The sequence below is a fragment of the Rhineura floridana genome, chromosome 5, assembly GCF_030035675.1.
Source record: "Rhineura floridana isolate rRhiFlo1 chromosome 5, rRhiFlo1.hap2, whole genome shotgun sequence".
In the NCBI taxonomy this organism is placed as follows: Eukaryota; Metazoa; Chordata; class Lepidosauria; order Squamata; family Rhineuridae; genus Rhineura; species Rhineura floridana.
The window spans coordinates 176,914,057-176,920,278 of record NC_084484.1 but is presented as its reverse complement, the minus strand read 5'-3'; the positions used below and the strand labels follow the sequence as shown (position 1 = coordinate 176,920,278).

Sequence of the window (6,222 nt, the reverse complement as noted above, 5' to 3'; positions counted from 1 at the left end):
GTTTTATTTTCAATTCCTTTTCCTAATTATCGCTAGCATGGAATTTGCCTTTTTCACAGCTGCCGCACACTGGGTCGACATTTTCATCGTGCTGTCCACTACAACCCTGAGGTCTCTCTCCTGGTCGGTCCCCGCCAGTTCAGACCCCATGAGCGTATATGTGAAATTAAGATTTTTTGCTCCAATATGCATAATTTTACACTTGTTTATATTGAATTGCATTTGCCATTTTTCCGCCCATTCACTCAGTTTGGAGAGGTCTTTTTGGAGCTCTTCGCAATTCCTTTTTGTTTTAACAACCCTGAACAATTTAGTGTCGTCAGCAAACTTGGCCACTTCACTGCTCACTCCTAATTCTAGGTCATTAATGAACAAGTTGAAAAGTACAGGTCCCAATACCGATCCTTGAGGGACTCCACTTTCTACAGCCCTCCATTGGGAGAACTGTCCGTTTATTCCTACTCTCTGCTTTCTGCTTCTTAACCAATTTCTTATCCACAAGAGGACCTCTCCTCTTATTCCATGACTGCTAAACTTCCTCAGAAGCCTTTGGTGAGGTACCTTGTCAAACGCTTTTTGAAAGTCTAAGTACACTATGTCCACTGGATCACCTCTATCTATATGCTTGTTGACACTCTCAAAGAATTCTAATAGGTTACTGAGACAGGACTTTCCCTTGCAGAAGCCATGCTCGCTCTGCTTCAGCAAGGCTTGTTCTTCTATGTGCTTAGTTAATCTAACTTTAATAATACTTTCTACCAGTTTTCCAGGGACAGAAGTTAAGCTAACTGGCCTGTAATTTCCGGGATCCCCTCTGGATCCCTTTTTGAAGATTGGCGTTACATTTGCCACTTTCCAGTCCTCAGGCACGGAGGAGGACCCAAGGGACAAGTTACATATTTTAGTTAGCAGATCAGCAATTTCACATTTGAGTTCTTTGAGAACTCTCGGGTGGATGCCATCCGGGCCCGGTGATTTGTCAGTTTTTATATTGTCCATTAAGCTTAGAACTTCCTCTCTCGTTACCACTATTTGTCTCAGTTCCTCAGAATCCCTTCCTGCAAATGTTAGTTCAGGTTCAGGGATCTGCCCTATATCTTCCACTGTGAAGACAGATGCAAAGAATTCATTTAGCTTCTCTGCAATCTCCTTATCGTTCTTTAGTACACCTTTGACTCCCTTATCATCCAAAGGTCCAATTGTCTCCCTAGATGGTCTCCTGCTTTGAATGTATTTATAGAATTTTTTGTTGTTGGTTTTTATGTTCTTAGCAATGTGCTTCTCAAATTCTTTTTTAGCATCCCTTATTGTCTTCTTGCATTTCTTTTGCCAGAGTTTGTGTTCTTTTATATTTTCTTCATTTGGACAAGACTTCCATTTTTTGAAGGAAGACTTTTTGCCTCTAAGAGCTTCCTTGACTTTGCTCGTTAACCATGCTGGCATCTTCTTGGCCCTGGCGGTACCTTTTCTGATCTGCGGTATGCACTCCAGTTGAGCTTCTAATATAGTGTTTTTAAACAACTTCCAAGCATTTTCGAGTGATGTGACCCTCTGGACTTTGTTTTTCAGCTTTCTTTTGACAAATCCCCTCATTTTTGTGAAGTTTCCTCTTTTGAAGTCAAATGTGACCGTGTTGGATTTTCTTGGCAATTGGCCAGTTACATGTATGTTTAATTTAATAGCACTGTGGTCACTGCTCCCAATCGGTTCAACAACACTTACATCTCGCACCAGGTCCCGGTCCCCACTGAGGATTAAGTCCAGGGTTGCCGTCCCTCTGGTCAGTTCCATGACCAACTGGTCTAGGGAATAGTCATTTAGAATATCTAGAAACTTTGCTTCTTTGTCATGACTGGAACACATATGCAGCCAGTCTATGTCCAGGTAGTTGAAGTCACCCATTACTACCACATTTCCTAGTTTGGATGCTTCCTCAATTTCATATCTCATCTCAAGGTCTCCCTGAGCATTTTGATCAGGGGGACGATAGATCGTTCCCAGTATTAAGTCCCTCCTGGGGCATGGTATCACCACCCACAACGATTCTGTGGAGGAGTCTGCTTCTTTTGGGGTTTCGAGCTTGCTGGATTCAATGCCTTCTTTCACGTATAGAGCGACTCCGCCACCAATACGTCCTTCCCTGTCCTTCCGATATAGTTTATATCCAGGGATAACCGTATCCCACTGGTTTTCTCCATTCCACCAGGTCTCCGTTATGCTCACTATATCAATGCTCTTCTCTAAGACCAAGCACTCCAGTTCTCCCATCTTGGTTCGGAGGCTCCTAGCATTAGCGTACAGGCACTTGTAAGCAGTGTCTCTCTTCAAGTGTCTTTGGCACTTGTGGTTAGGCCTGTGGTAATTTTGCTCTTCTGAATTTATATCCTGTGCCCCTGCTCTCACAATGCCTACTTCTAGGCCTACCCCTTTTAAAATTTCATCATTTCTTTGGTTTTTATCCAAGGGGGGAGGTTTATTCCGAACCGGACCTTCCTCAGCTCCTGTCGGGTTTCCCCCCTCAGTCAGTTTAAAAGCTGCTCTGCCACCTTTTTAATTTTAAGTGCCAGCAGTCTGGTTCCATTCTGGTTCAAGTGGAGCCCGTCCCTTTTGTACAGGCCCGGCTTGTCCCAAAATGTTCCCCAGTGCCTAACAAATCCAAACCCTTCCACCCGACACCATCGTCTCATCCACGCATTGAGACTGCGAAGCTGGGCCTGTCTGGCTGGTCCTGCGCGTGGAACCGGTAGCATTTCAGAGAAAGCCACCTTGGAGGTCCTGGCTTTCAGCATCCTACCTAGCAACCTAAATTTTGCTTCCAGGACCTCACGGCTGCATTTCCCCATGTCGTTGGTGCCAACGTGCACCACGACCACTGACTCCTTCCCAGCACTGTCTACCAAACTATCTACACGACGGGCGATATCCGCAACCTTCGCACTGTTCCCCACTGGGTAGGAGGTCTAAGATCTTCTCCCGTCGCCATGCAAGCCCTCTCCCTTTAGGATCTGACTTTTTAAATTGTTTTAGTTGTATCAAGACGGGTGTGTGTGGGAAATGCTGCTGCTATCTGTGCCGATGCCAGAATACCGGTACAACATTCGCTAGGCAAAAAAACCCAAACCTGCGAGACTAAAGGGTGGGAACACACTGCATGCTGGGATGCCTGTTACGTGAGTGGCAGCAGCTAGCAAAAAACTCCCGCAATCTTTTTGGTTCCCAGCCTTGCTAACGGATTATTTCTGGTATCATTTATTACGGAAATTAGTGCTATGCTTGCACTACATTCCACCAGAATTCCTGAGCTACCCAGTATGTTGTGTGAAAGCTCAAATATATCACATAAATTACCAGGTAAGAAATCATCAGAATAATGGAATAAAGTGTAGTGTGAAAGCACTCTTGGTCTCTGGGTCTGAAAACTCCCCATCCATTCAGGGTTTTAAAGGGCAACACTGTTGTTATATGCCTTCAAGTTGATTACAACTTATGGCGACCTTATGAATCTTTTTTGGATATACTCAGAGCGTGGAAAAGTTACTTTTTTGAACTATAACTCCCATCAGCCCAATCCAGTGGCCATGCTGGCTGGGGCTGATGGGAGTTGTAGTTCAAAAAAGTAACTTTTCCAAGCTCTAGATATACTCATAGGGTTTTCATGGTAAGAGGTATTCAGAGGTGATTTACCATTGCCTTCCTCTGAGCGTACAGCACCCGGTATTCCCAGGTGGTCTCCCATCCAAGTACTAACCAGGCCTGACCCTGCTTAGCTTCTGAGATCAGACGAGATCGGGCGTGTTCAGGGTAGTATGGCCATAGGGTAACACTAGCACTTTGAATTGAGCCCAGAAACCAACCAGAACCCAGTGCAGCTGTTTTACAACTGGTGAAATCTCTCCCCAACACTTAGTCCTTGCCAGTAATCTAGCTTCTGTACTCTGTACCAGCTGTAGTTTCCAAACAGCCTTCAAAGGAAACCCTACATACAGCCCATTCCATAATCAAAGTGGAATGTTACAAGAGCATGGATAACTGTGGCCAAAGAAGGTGTACAAGTGTCAGCTGCTGTGAGGTGCTTCATGCCACAGAGACCATTTGGGCCTTCAATGTGAAAGTTGGATCTAGTAGTGTCCTCAGACTGAGATGACCCTGATATGTTAAGGAAGTGCAATCCCATCCAAAAAAGACACTATATTTAACGTTCAAACTGATTTAACCCCATTGACACCAATCACACTGACATCGTTTGGAACCACATGAAAGTTGTGGACAGAGCGTTAAAATTCTTGGTATCTTATCCAAAATCCTGGGGACAATTAAAGTTTATGATAGGTAAACACTTCAAAGGGGGGTGCATCCAATATGAAATCCAGGTGTTACCAGATGTAGATAGAATTTGTTGTGTAGCTGTGCTGTTTCAGATAAGTTGTTGTTGTTATGTGCCTTCAAGTCAATTACAGCTTATGGCGACCCTATGAATCAGTGACCTCCAAGAGCATCTGTCATGAACCACCCTGTTGAGATCTTGTAAGTTCAGGTCTGTGGCTTCCTTTGTGGCATCAATCCATCTCTTGTTTGGCCTTCCTTTTTTTCTACTCCCTTCTGTTTTTCCCAGCATTATGGTGTTTTCTAGGGAATCATGTCTTCTCATGATGTGTCCAAAGTATGATAACCTCAGTTTCATCATTTTGGCTTCTAGTCATAGTTCTGGTTTAATTTGTTCTAGCACCCAATTATTTGTCTTTTTCGCAGTCCATGGTATGCGCAAAGCTCTCCTCCAACACCACATTTCAAATGAATGGATTTTTCTCTTATCTGCTTTTTTCACTGTCCAACTTTCACATCAGTACGTAGAGATCAGGAATATCATGGTCTGAATGATCTTGACTTTGGTGTTCAGTGATACATCTTTGCATTTGAGGACCTTTTCTAGAGCATTGGTGCACTCTTGTCCTGGTTGTGGGCTTTCTGTAGCCATCTGGTTGGCCTCAGTGAGAACAGGATGCTGGACTAGATGCACCATTGGCCTGATTCAGCAGGTCTTATCTTATGTTTTTCTCATTACCATTCAAAGTGTCTTGGAACTTGGGAAAGGGTCGTAGCTCAGCCCTAGAATATCTGAGAAGGTCCCAGGTTGAATCCCTGGCATCTCCAGATAGGGCTTGGAAAGATTCCCTGCCTGAAACCCTGGAAGGTCACTACCAGTCAGGGTAGACAATACTGAGTTGGGGGGGGCGATGGTCTGACTCAATGTAAGATAGCTTCCTATATTCCTGTTCTTCAGTATCAGTGGATAACACTATTCTCTCTCTGCCTTTGTTTCTCTCCCCAAACATTAGAATACCCTATAATAGTCATTAGCAGTAGATTCAGACCAAAAGGAAATAGTTCATACAGTGGATCATTAGGATGTTGTGGGAGTTGTTCTCAAGTTACCCTGGATAGGACTGAGTTGTAAGGCTATGGATCTCAAACCTTCCTTAGCCTAAAAATTGACAACATCTTTGTCTCATATTTGTGTCCTCTGGGAGAGAAGGAGTTAAGTACCCAGGACTCCATAGTCCTGCAGTGTAAACTATGTGGATTTCGATGTTATGAACAAACCACATTAAGCCTGTTTTGTTGTTGTTATCCGTACAGCCAGAGCAATTCTAAATGAATCGTTGAAGTCAACACATTCCTCTTTGCCTTGATCCTTCCTTGGATGTAACTTGTAAACAAAGCATTTTACAGGGATGGGATTTTTCCTATAAAACGTTTGCTAAATAAGATTCTTCTGACCGCTTGTTAAAAACTCCCTTGGTCAAGGTAAATTGAAGTGTGCAAGACAAAACAGCTGAAGAACAGAGCATTTCCAGGGAAGGGATTTCCATTTTGAAACTGGCCAGAATTTTTCTTGGCATTAACATCAGTTGGCCAAATCATCAGTTCCAATATGTGGACTTGACAGTAGTTTGTTTATTTTAATTATTAGTTATTTACACAACTTTTTATTATAGATGTATATGCATTGAGTAGGGGTTTGGACTTGATAGTCTTATAGGCTTCCAACTCTGCTATTCTTTGATTTAGGGTTGCCAGGTTCATGGCCTGAGAGTGATCCTGTATCTTTAGGAGAAGAGAAAGTCACCCAAGTGCAGATGTTCTTGCAACACTGCAATGGGAAAAACGACCTGGCAACCAAGAGGTATTTTGTATCTTTAAAAGTTGTGCAGGGGGAAGAGA

At 43.4% G+C, this 6,222-nt stretch overlaps 1 non-coding gene across 1 annotated transcript; it reads right to left on the bottom strand.

The window, feature by feature from the left end:
• Nucleotides 1-3,699: 3,699 nt before the first annotated feature.
• Nucleotides 3,700-3,818, bottom strand: LOC133386366 (5S ribosomal RNA). The gene has a single exon (XR_009763114.1). It is a non-coding gene; the product is annotated as a 5S ribosomal RNA (ribosomal RNA).
• Nucleotides 3,819-6,222: the final 2,404 nt, after the last annotated feature.